Source organism: Maniola jurtina, chromosome 21 (genome assembly GCF_905333055.1).
Source record: "Maniola jurtina chromosome 21, ilManJurt1.1, whole genome shotgun sequence".
NCBI lineage: Eukaryota > Metazoa > Arthropoda > Insecta > Lepidoptera > Nymphalidae > Maniola > Maniola jurtina.
Window position 1 is genome coordinate 4,601,312 of NC_060049.1, and position 12,867 is coordinate 4,614,178.

The 12,867-nt window shown below is 36.8% G+C and overlaps 1 protein-coding gene across 5 annotated transcripts in view; it reads right to left on the reverse strand.

Annotated features, from left to right (window-relative positions):
* Positions 1 to 12,867, reverse strand: part of LOC123876287 (protein goliath) — a 97,348-nt gene that overhangs the window by 48,848 nt on the left and 35,633 nt on the right. The gene's annotated exons all lie outside the window — the stretch shown is intronic.

Consider the following 12,867-nt stretch of genomic DNA (forward strand, 5'->3'; position numbering starts at 1 on the left):
TATAATGAAAGTAGAATTGCGAATTTTCCCATTATTTCCATCACTGGTCAGTCAGATCGAACTTCCTCTGTGTTCGCAGCGTCAAATCAGCAAGCGAAATGAAGTGAACTGTTGGAGTTAGCTACTTAGATAACAAGGTAACTTTTACTAGAGCAAATTATTTTTAGACGCTCAAATTAATTCATTTTTAAATAACCTAATTTAAACTCCCCTTGGTCACTACAGAGGCCACGGCGGGTTTATTCAAATAAATAAATCGCCTAACCGCAATGTGTAATTAAAGCAGAATTGCGAATTTTCCCATCATTTCCATCACCAGTCAGTCAGAACGAACTTCCTCGGTGTTCGCAGCGTCCAATCAGCAAGCGAAATGAAGTGAACTGTTAGAGTTAGCTACTCAGATAACAAGGCAACTTTTACTAGAGCAAATTATTTTTGGACGCTCAAATTAATCCATTTTTAAATAACCTAATTTAAGCTCCCCTTGGTCACTTCAGAGGCCAGGGCGGGTTTATTAAAATAAATAAATCACCTAACCGCAATGTGTAATGAAAACAGAATTGCGAATTTTCCCATCATTTCCATCACCAGTCAGTCAGAACGAACTTCCTCGGTGTTCGCGGCGTCCAATCAGCCAATGAAATGGAGCGCGGCGGTGTTAATTGATCGGTTTTTATTCTCACCAATCATGAGGCCACTTCCGAACGAAAAAACACAATAAAAAAACCCCCGCAATGTCGTCTATCCGAGTATTCATTGATGAACTTTGATTGAGAGGGATTGTGCCTCAATTTAAACCCTATTTATTTATTTACTGGTCGAGATAATGAGTTAAATTTTTTCTATCTATCTCATCTCTCAAGATCCTTCGAGATTCTCTCCAGATTCTTTAAATACGTGTACGTATACATTATACATATGTATACTCGTATTTCAAGAATCTCATATAATATATGTGAATGTTTTTTTGCGGTTATCTGTGTTACAAATATGTAGGTACATACAAAAAGATACGTATATAATATTTACTTAAGTTGTGGAAATATATTTCATTTCATAACAAGAAAAGATTTATCGTTCGATGACAAGTTTATCTCTAGATCAATACTTTCTCCGTTTAGTCATAACTCATAAGTAACGCCTATTTTATCAGACAGATAGATTGCAAAAAAGTAGGCATTCTGAAATCGACGCGTTTTTGGCGGGGTTTTTCAGCGTCAATTCTATTATCTAAACCAATTTCGGTAATTTTATCTTCATTTGAAGATGTAGGCATATTGTCAAGTTGGTCCCATCTGGGGCTTGATTACGGAAAAATGAATAGCTACAGTGTGACGATCGCAATCACCTCTGATTGGCCGACGCTCTCGCTACTGGCTAAAACGCATTATTGCAGCAAAATTACCATCAAGTCAGCCAATCACAACAATTGAGACTGTAGCAATGAATGATGCAGCTTTACAATAATCGAGCAGCTGATCAAGCTGTTCACTGTTGACGGTCTTCCAAGATGAAGTAGGTACAATAGTCTCAGTAGACAACAGCAAATAGTTTGACTTTCAAACATCCGAATTCCATAACATATAAAATTGTGGCCGATTAGTAAGAAACTCTAATTATGGTTTGCATGAAGGAAACTGAAACTATCTTTACACGAGCCGTATGAATATAAACATAATAACAAAGGAAGCATATCAAGCGATCGCGGGTTAAAGTTTAACCGACGTGCCTACCTACTCGTGACTCATGCCGATATGTAAGGTGCGATTGAATTGTTTACAATAAAACAATAAACGGACGCGCGGTTTATGTTATAATAAGTTATACGGTATTGAGAGAGAGCCAGCGCGTGCCGGACCTTCGTTATTTTATAAAAGCTAAACGTTTCTCTGCGTATTGTCCCCAACACAGGGAAGAACGATCAGCGACTATGAAGTTCGGATTATGGTGGCATGGGAAGATAACAGGCAATAAAGGTGTAAAAAACCTTACGTCAAAGTATAAACATAAACTTTTAAACTTTAAGGGCGTCTGGCAGGGGATTGCCTCGATACTAAGTGTCTGGCAATGCATGAAGTGATTTCTAATACCATTACGAAGAATTTTTAAAAAAAAATCTGTTTATCCTTTGACGTAAAAAAGTTTACAACTTTATTACGTCTTGTTATCTCCCAAAGCCACCAACCATCATTGGGGACAATATGACTGGGGACTTTTTAAAATGACGAAGGTCTGGCACGCGCTAGCTCTTTGCACGATATACTACGCCATTTTGGATGTCAAATAGCGCTTACCGTTACTTAGCACACTAAGCTGTGACCTTAAAATTTTCATTAATGAATTAGTTATTTGGTCACGGCCCTGGTGCCGCGCCCTCGGAAATAGATTGATGATGAGGATGGGTTCGTTATTCGTTATCAAATATGCTTAGTTGTCCATCATATAAACAAGTGCGAGTCAGACTCGCGCACCAAGGGTTCCGTACTCGGGTATTTTTTCCGACATTTTGCACGATAAATCAAAAACTATTATGTTTAAAAATAAATAAAACCTGTTTTGGTATGTACAAGTAAAGCCCTTTCATATGATACCCCACTTGGTATAGTTATATTACTTTGGAAAGTGAAACATATTATAATTTTTTTCTGTGAAGTAACCACAAATTCACGGTTTTCGGATTTTTCCTTTACTTGTGCTATAAGAGCTACCTACCTGCCAAACATGGTTCTAAGTCAACGCGAAGTAGCCTATAGGTTTTCTTGATAGACACGATAAGAACTATGTAAGTACATAGAGTAGACTAGTTCACTTATCCAGTGATCCAAAAGCTATTCACATTGTGCAAGAAAATATCAGGTTGCATATGTTCTTGCACAATGTTACGTATGATAGAGGAGTTTGGTCATAGAGTTAGAAAGGTGTAGATGTGACTATAGGAAATAAGGAAAAAATATTGTTAAGTAGAATGATTTTTTTTAATATGTAATTACTCTACACACCTGGGCTACATACATAGTCTACACCATTGATTTTGGAAGCGCCACGTCTACACACATGGTTCTTTGTTAATCATTGAAAATATGCGGAAGAAATACAAACAGATTCTTTCGATTTGTACGGAAATTTAAAAAAAAGTGTTAGGCAAATGCAAATCACCGCGGTCAGCAACCAACGTAATCGCGATGTGTATGTAACTAACTTTCGTTTACATCTGATCGCCTGACCAGCACCGCCAGGCATAACAATCGGTTACGTGCAGTTACCTAAACTAAACAGTTATTTGCAAAACACGTTGTGAACGGGTTCGTGTGTTATACCTACTTATTACTTGTAAGCTATGACGTCCGTGACTAGTAAACAATAATAATAATTAAGGAATAGATATACGTATGTAATTAGATCATACCAAATTATTTATGAAAACATTTAGCCAGCTCTCTAAGTAGCATCTAGCACTAGGTGAGATTCTGATTTCTCCGCGTGTCCCTCTGACTAGCAGAGGGCACAGTGGACGAAGTGTAGGACGGGACACGGGCGACGTGCGCGTCCCAGGGTCGGGGGACGCACTTCGTTGGTGCATCCCGGAGGTGCGGTGGTGGGGACCGAGCAGGTCCCCAGTGGAGGGTCTGCCTCGGCAGACGTCGCTGGCTGGGTTGCGGTTGTTTGCTTCGGCCGTTCCCGTGACCCAGTCGCCAGGCGACGCGCAGTAGCGCCGCTGGGGTTTAGTGGGTATTCCGGTCGCCTCTCGGCCGGCGAGTCCCACATACCCTCCCTCCGGGGGGGATGCGTAAATGCATTCCCCAGCGTCAACAAAAAAAAAAAAAGGTGAGATTCTGATTATTATTTATCATCCAGATCTACCTAATGATAGACCTCCACAACTGGACATAGGCAGAGTGAACTAGATTGAGGGAACTGAAGCTTGATTCCGTGAAACCTAGACCTACTTACCTGCCAAACGTGATTCTACGTGATTCTAGGACAACGGGAAGTACCCTATAAGTTTTCTTAATAGACACGACGGACGGACGGACGGACGGACAGACTAACGGACTAACATTTGACTCCTGCTAGTAACGTCGAAGCCAAACGACGTTTTGTTAGAAGTTCCCTAAGTGTGACATAGATATCTTGTAGGAACTTAACGCTGACGAAGTCGTAAGCGACATAATGATCAATCATCGAACTCTGTCATTGATCAATACACATGGCATCTAGTGTCAAACCATTTCAAGAATTCGACATTCAAAGTTAAACGAACCTTGAAGGAGACTTCATTCAAAAAGTTATACCTACAGTAATGGAGGAAAAATCACTATAATAATATAAGTAATTTATCTTCAATCTTGTTTTGATGTTTCAAAGATATTTAGCTAATTTATTATTTTCCATAGCCCATTTTTCAATCGCCAATAATAATTTTTAAACGAGATCAAAGTACGAATATATATATATGACACTAACCACTGTGATCAAAGTGGAATATAATGCAAGCGTAGAATTTAAGTGCTAGTACCTAGATAAGAATTATTACTTCCTAGTAGTAGTAGTAGACATCCGCTAAGAAAGGATTTTTGAAAATTCAACTCCTAAGGGGGTAAAATAGGGGTTTGAAATGTTTGTAGTCCACGCGAACGATGTCGCGAGCATAAGCTAGTATAATATAGGTAAATACTAAACAGTAGTCAGTATGACTAACTAATAAGCTACAAAGTTATTTTATTTGCACTATGATTACACACCCGATTAGAAATTCAAAGAGTTCATTATGAAAACGGGTGCAAAATTATTATGAATTGAATGAGCGGATATGACATCAGAATAAATCAACATGGATACAAATATCGTACGCGTAGCCAAGAGGCTTTCTTTGATCTGAACTGTACGTCTTGTACATAATCCAACACGCTGGCCAAGTACGGATTGGCAAACTTCACATACCTTTGACAGATGAGGGGACTCTCGGTTTGATCCTGAATAGACGATATTTCAAATAATTAGGCTTTGGTGAAGTACAAATGTAAATTAAAAATTTATAACACCCCCGACAAGTGAAGGTTACAGTAACTAGAAAAGAGCAGATAACTTTCAAACGGCTGAACCGATTTTCTTGAATTATAACTAAGAACACTCTCGATCAAGCTACCTTTCAAACAAAAAAAAACTAAACTAAAATCGGTTCATTAGTTTAGGAGCTACGATGCCACAGCCAGATACACAGGTACACACGTAAAACTTATAACACCCCTCTTTTTGGGTCGGAGGTTAAAATAGGACTACTTTAGGGTTACCTGGCTGCCAGGGCCTCGACGTTTTGTTAGAAGTTCCGTAAAAGTCGTGAAGTGTGCCTTTGAGATTATGAAGAAGTCTAAGGCTGAAATCTATAAAGCGCACTTTGACTTTGCTCTGACTTAAGATTGAGTTAAAACGAGACAGATTTATGTGAGAGCTATAGCTCTGTCTCGTTTTAACTCTGTCTTAAGTCTAAGCAAAGGCAGAGCGCGCTCTATAGATCTCACCCTAAGAGATTATTTCTTTTAATTGAAAGAAAATATTTGTAGAAGGCTTACTTAAACAGATGTATTAGATATTCATGTAAGCTATAGATTTTGCTTTTTGTTGCATTAGAAAAAAAAACAACGGTTTTTAATGTAGGAAACATTTTCAAGGCCCTTGTTGTAACAGTGGCATGGTAGCACGCTAATACAATGAGTCGGCGATTAGCTTGCATAATGTCTATAACCCATTGTTTGTTTAGAAATAATGCCATAGGGACAAAGGTTGATGACTGCGTCGTCAGCGTAACTGTTCGTCGCCTAGATACTTCTAAGAATCATTTTATCTTATTGCAGGATTAAATAGATGACGCACGGCGCGTGAGAATTGCGAATGCTTGTCTAGCAAGAAATGTTCCGAATTTTACTCGTATTCGCGGTTTAGTCCAAGTATCCATACCAATATATAGTAAATGCGAAAGTGTGTCTATCGGTCTGTCTGCTAGCTTTTCACGGCCCTACAGTTTAACCGATTATGATGTTTGGTACTGAGTTAGCTTACATACCGGTACTTACATCCCCGTACGGTACATAGGTTACTTTTTATCACGGAAAATCAAAAAGAGTTCCCACGGGATTCTTAAGGGCACATTCGTTTGACCTATTTATATAAAATTTGGTACAGAGGTAGCTTGCATCCCGGAAATTGACATAGGCAACTTTTTATCCTGGAAAATCATAGAGTTCCCACGGGATTTTTAAAACCTATAAGCATACACGCGAACGAAGTCAGGCATCAGCTAGTATATCATATAGCATAGGGTAAATACACCTATACAATTCGGACGAAATTCAAATAAGGTCAAGTTATGACTCTTAGTCCAGGTGCATGGCACCGTTACGAAAAGCAGAAAATTGTACTGAAAAGAGCCGGCACGAAATTCACAGTTACTTTTTTACTAAAACGCGAAATGTTGCAACATGTAGGTAACACTTGTATCCCAATACGACGAACGATTAAGTGTAATACCGCCATTATGCACTGATGAAAAATTACTAAGCTCAGATGACCACAAATCAATGCTTTAAAAATAAAGCAGTTAGTCAAGACTATAACTACTGGTTCTAAAAGAAAATTCTACTAAGAAAATGTTACAAATTTAGTCTAACCCTTGTCTTGTAAGGGCGCACGACCAAGTGTAGCACCGTCATTATGCACTGGCGTAAAATAACAAAACACACACAAACACAGAGCAACGTTTTGAAAAGAAAGCAGTAAGTAATAAGTATTCAATTGCTAGCGAGAAAGCAAATAAAATTAAGCAATTTTATTGCAGTTACGAGGTGTCACATCTAGAGCGACGATACTATTACACTTTTATCTCAATGCAGGCGAACGACCAAGTCTAACACAGCTATGCACGGGTGTAAAATAAAATAACACATGAATACAGAGCAGTGTTTTGAAAAGAAAGCAGTAAGTGATAAGTATGCACTTGCTAGCGAGAAAGCAAATAAAATTAAGCAATTTTATTGCAGTTACGAGGTGTCACATCTAGAGCGACGATACTATGACACTTTTATCTCAATGCGGGCGAACGACCAAGTCTAACACAGCTATGCACGGGTGTAAAATAAAATAACACATGAATACAGAGCAGTGTTTTGAAAAAAAGCAGTAAGTGATAAGTATGCACTTGCTAGCGAGAAAGCAAATAAAATTAAGCAATTTTATTGCAGTTACGAGGTGTCACATCTAGAGCGACGATACTATTACACTTTTATCTCAATGCGGGCGAACGACCAAGTCTAACACAGCTATTATGCACGGGTGTAAAATAACATAACACATGAATACAGAGCAGTGTTTTGAAAAGAAAGCAGTTATAGGTATGTACTTCCTAGCGAGAAAGACAAGTATAAAGTTTCAGGGACAATGAGGCACGTAGGTAGTGTCACTCTCGCTCTTTGTGCTTTGTTTACCCTTAAGAGGGCTCTCTCCGTCACTCGTTTCATACAATCGTAGTTCCAATTTCATTTGAATATTAAGCAACCACAGTCCATGAAATTTTGCAGACATATTCTAGAAACTAAATCTATGTCTGTGGTTTTCCAGATTTCTGTTAAAATATTCCGTTTCAAAGTTACGCGGTCTTAAAATTTTTCATACAAATCTTTGAGCCCCTGTAATTTTAAAACTACATATTTTTAGAAAAATCTAAAACACCACAGACAGAGATATTAGTTTCTAGAATATGTCTGCAAAATTTCATGGACTTTGGTTGGTTAATATTCAAATGAAATTGGAACTACGATTGTATGAAACGAGTGACGGAGAGAGCCCTCTTAACCCTTTTCATTATACTCGTATTATACTGTTAATGGATCAGAGGAGGCGCTTTATTGTGTGGTGTAATTTTTAATCTACCACTCATATTGAGTGTGTGATGCATTAACCTTATGACCTTTGTCTTATAAAGGCCCTTTCACGAGTTATTTTAGTTGTTTAGATTGTTGGTAGTAAGTGTACTTCTGCATATAAATAAATGTTTGCGATTTATCTATATAAGTAAGTAGTAACTAAGTAGGTACCTACTAAAAGTTAAGCGTGAAGGTTTAGGAGATTTTTATTAATTTTTAAGGACTTTAATTAGTTATGATTTGAGAATCTGGTTTAATCATAATAAGTATGTACGATCAAAATGAGGAAAAAAAGATAATCCCTTATCCCCGTAATTTGCAAAAGGGAAATATTTCTAAGAATCGCTAAGTAGTTTAGTCAATTATTGTCCTATAGATAGATATTATTATTCCGTAAGTATACAAACCAGGATTTCCTATGACAAGTCTATCAGGCCATAGCCTGTTATAGTTGATGTAAAGGTCAATATTAATTAAATCTCGATATTAATCAATAAATAATATATTTCAGCGCTATTACTTATATGCAATATGTAATATTATAATGCTTATATTTTTACCCGACTACGGCAAAGAAAAAAGGAAGGGTTATTATGTTAGCAGTCTATGTATATGTGTACTAGGTAGGTTTGAATTTATGTGTGTTCCATCGTAGCGCCTAAACGGCTGAGTCGATTTTGATGAATGAGGGGTCAATCAATTCGTTATCATGGTCCGGGTGTAATACGAAAAAAAAAACAATTAGACGGATGTTACATCCAAAAAAGTGGTGTCTCCATGACTTTTTTTTTGCTATTGTATCGAGTGGGATATCAAAATAAAGTGGGAAAAATTCTGAGTTCATAAAATACAATATAGTAGAGTACAATGTTAAAATACACCGAGCAATAGTTTATACTTTTTACAATTTTATACTATATTTATCGCTATCTATTATCGGCCGCGCAGTTCGCGGGTAGTAGTAGGATTTTAGTGCTGTTTAACTTTATGTAGTAATAACTAGTAACCTTTCCCTGACGCAAGTAAATATTACTTATCATAATTATTCTAATCGAGACATTGTAAATTGTAATCAATTGACAAGGGATTAACATAATATTTAAATAATATTCATTTTATTTTATAGCGATTAACAAAACACGGTGAATCATGAAGTAACAAAAACAACAACTCTTTAGTGCCATTTTGTTTAAAAAAATACCTCACAGATTTTAATCTAATTTTTAATATTTGAAAGTACCTAATGATAAATTAGGCTAGCCACCTAGCTACCTAATAAATTATAACTACATGGTTGCTATCATTCATTGCTGTTATTTTACTCAGGTAGCTACCAACACTGCAGAGGTTGGTGGTTGTGCCACAAATCCTTGCTAATTTATTTATTTATATACACTTTATTGCTTAAAACTTTGACAAAGAATAAAATACAGGAAAGATTTGCAAACAAAGGGCGACCTTACACTATTATTGATCTCTATACTAATATTACAAATGTAAAAGTGTGTGTCTCTCTGTCTGTCTTTCAGCTTTTCAAATACGATTTGGTGTTTACATCTCGGAAACGGACATTATGCTACTTTTTATCCCGGAAAATCAATGAGTTCCCACGGAATCATTAAGGGCCCATCGTTTAATCGATTTATATGAAACTAGCAACAATAACAATAAGCTGCCACACCCACAGCCATTACCATAATATTGGCAAACCGCAATAGGTCCATCGGACGTCACAAGTCGCAACTCACAGCACACCATGTGTGAAACATTTCCTTATGGAGTTAGTGCCAAGGCTCTTCCTGATTGCACTGTTTACACCGTAAACTTTGGCTTCCAATACACATTATTGTTGTGTCCACTTAGGTTAGTATTTAACCTTATACCACGCTAATACTGTTCCTGGTTTTGGTCGCTAGTATAGCAACAAACTACACATCAGTTGCTATAAATACATAGATTTGTTGTATCGCATTCCACTGGGTCTGCAATTTCGGTATGTATGTACGATGTAGTTTTATATCGCTAGTCAATGTTAAATTATGTATGTGGAAGGAAAAAAGAGGAGAGGAAGACCAAAGAAAAGGTTGATGGATTGCGTGATGTGTGTAGAAGGGGTGGAAAAAGGCTTGACGTATGACAGAAGTTAGTGGAAGAATAAGTGTAAATTAAAAATTTATAACACCCCCGACAAGTGAAGGTTAGTAACTAGAAAAGAGCTGATAACTTTCAAACGGCTGAACCGATTTTCTTGGATTATATATTCATTCGTTTAGGCGCTACGATGCCACAGACAGATACACAGATACACACGTCAAACTTATAACACCCCTCTTTTTGGGTCGGGGGCTAAAAATTGGGGATAGCTTCTAAATTTTCCATAGTTGCTTTATGTCATTACTTTAAAAGATAAACCCAGAATTTTCTTAACGATCTTTACCATTTACAGCTAGATATGATAAAAAAGTTGTCAAGTTCTGAATAAGTTGCTCAAGTGACAGATGGACAAGACAGCTTGTTTTGCAATCGCTGAAGGTATTTGTGAATGTACAATGTACATGTAGTAGGTATAATAATATAATGTCTTTTTACGTAAAACAATTTTAATTTACACACAATAGATTACTTTGATAATAACAAATATTTCGAAATCTATTATCGTGGCAAGCTGTTGCAATTAATAGATACAGTTCCATCATTAGTTTAGCATTCATTGCATAAACAGAAATTGCATGTCATTTGCAAGATAAGAATAATTAAACAAGACCATTGTTGTACATATAAGTTACTAGCTGTTGCCCGCGACTTCGTCCGCGTGGATTTAGATTTTTTTTAATCCCATGGGAACTCTTTGATATTTCCGTCCGCTTATATGTCCGTCCCCGGCATATAAGCTAAGTCTGTACCAAACGTCAGAATCGGTAAACTGTTGGGCCGTGAAAAGGTAGCAGACAGACAGACAGACACACTTTCGTATTTATAATAATAATAATTAGTAAGTATGGAGTATGGATTTAATCCGATGTACAATGTGTACATAGTAGGTACATATTTCAAAAATGCGACGTGGCATGTTACTATCTCAGCTATAGAATTACAACGGACAATGGTCATAGGTCAGCTAAATAAATGATGATACGAGTAAGTACCTACGTAAAACTAGGTTGTTACTATGTCTTCTATCTTTGCTTCGCCCAGTAGGGCCCAAGCGGATATGCTATGAGTTATGAGTTTGACCCTTCTCGTTATTTGTAGGTATCACACTTCACACTAATATTATAAACGCGATAGTTTGTATGTGTGTATGTTTGTTACTCTTTCACGCAAAAACTACTGACCGGACTGGGCTGAAATTTAGAATGGAGGTAGATTATACACTGGATGAACACATAGGCTACTTTTTAACTCGGAAAATCAAAGAGATCCCACGGGATTTTAAAAATCTATATACACGCGAACGAAGTCGCGGTCGTCATCTAGTCTTTGAATAAAATTCAGTAATTGCAAGACTGATTAGTGTGAACTTAATTACTTTACAAATTCGTAAAGTCTAGTAATAACGTCGTTATACCTTAATTCACCTTCAGAAAATTTGCGTAAAAGTGAACCGTAATTACAGGGACATTAGGATCAAAGTAGAGTGACATGCAACACCTTGACCGAATTCCGTGAGCCCATATCGCTTAAATTAAAATATTATGCCAGATTAGGAGAATACTTAAACCATGAGCTGGTATAATTCGTACTCTAGCTTGTAATACCTAATTATATTTTCGTAAAGGTATTCTTGTTTATATACCTACCTACTAGCTAACCCACTTCGGCTTCACTCGAGTGAAATTTTTGAAAATCGGTGAGAACCCTGGATTTTTATACAAACTATCATCCCGTATTTAACCCTATTCGGATTGGATATGGGTGGGAATTTCCAAAACTCCGTTCTTAAAGAGTCAATAGGTCAATATCATTCTAAGTTCTTAAACTATTTCAATGCACAAATAGTTATTCTAAATATTATTTTACAATATTTTCCTGTGTACCTACTATTTGTTAGTAGATGTGCCTCATAAACAGTAGGTATAATATTAAAAAGTTGGTAAGAACATACGAATAGGTTTGACAACCCCTGTGCTAGTAAACACTGTATTACAGTGGGTTGACTTCTCCCATTCCTAAGAACTTAATTTAAATGTGTTAGTATGGTGCGCTGATGGTCGGACATGCAAAACCGTACCAATACAACACCGTTATAATAGCCAAACATAGTGTACCAATAAAAATAAAAAGTCTTAATAATAATTAATAATAATTAATAATTTAATAATAATTTTATTTGATACTTATACATGGGTTACATATCAATAAATATATTTGAATGGAGGGTAGGTAGTGATTCTAGTTATGCACACGCGGTATTGTTGTGAGGTATCATGCAATCCAATTGCCTGTCACTCCTTTGTGCGTACATTGAGTTACACAACTCAACAGAGTGCCTACGTCAGAAAAGGACGTCAAAATTTAAAAATTTTAATCTCAGGGGTGCAGGTTGTGAGTTGATAAATCAGTCAGTTAGTCAGGACTAGTTTTTTTTTAAACCTCCGACGCAAAAAGGGGGTGTTATAAGTTTAACATGCTGTGTATATATATGTCGGTACCTATAAATCTAGATCAGTGGAAAACAAACACAGGTCAAGTGTAAATTAAAAATTTATAACACCCCCGACAAGTGAAGGTTACAGTAACTAGAAAAGAGCTGATAACTTTTAAACGGCTGAACCGATTTTTTTGAATTATAGCTAAGAACACTTTCGATCAAGCCACTTTTCAAACATAAAAAAACTAAATTAAAATCGGTTCATTAGTTTAGGAGCTACGATGCCACAGACAGATACACACGTCAAACTTATCACACCCCTCTTTTTGGGTCGGGTTTTAAAGAATATGGAAAGACGTC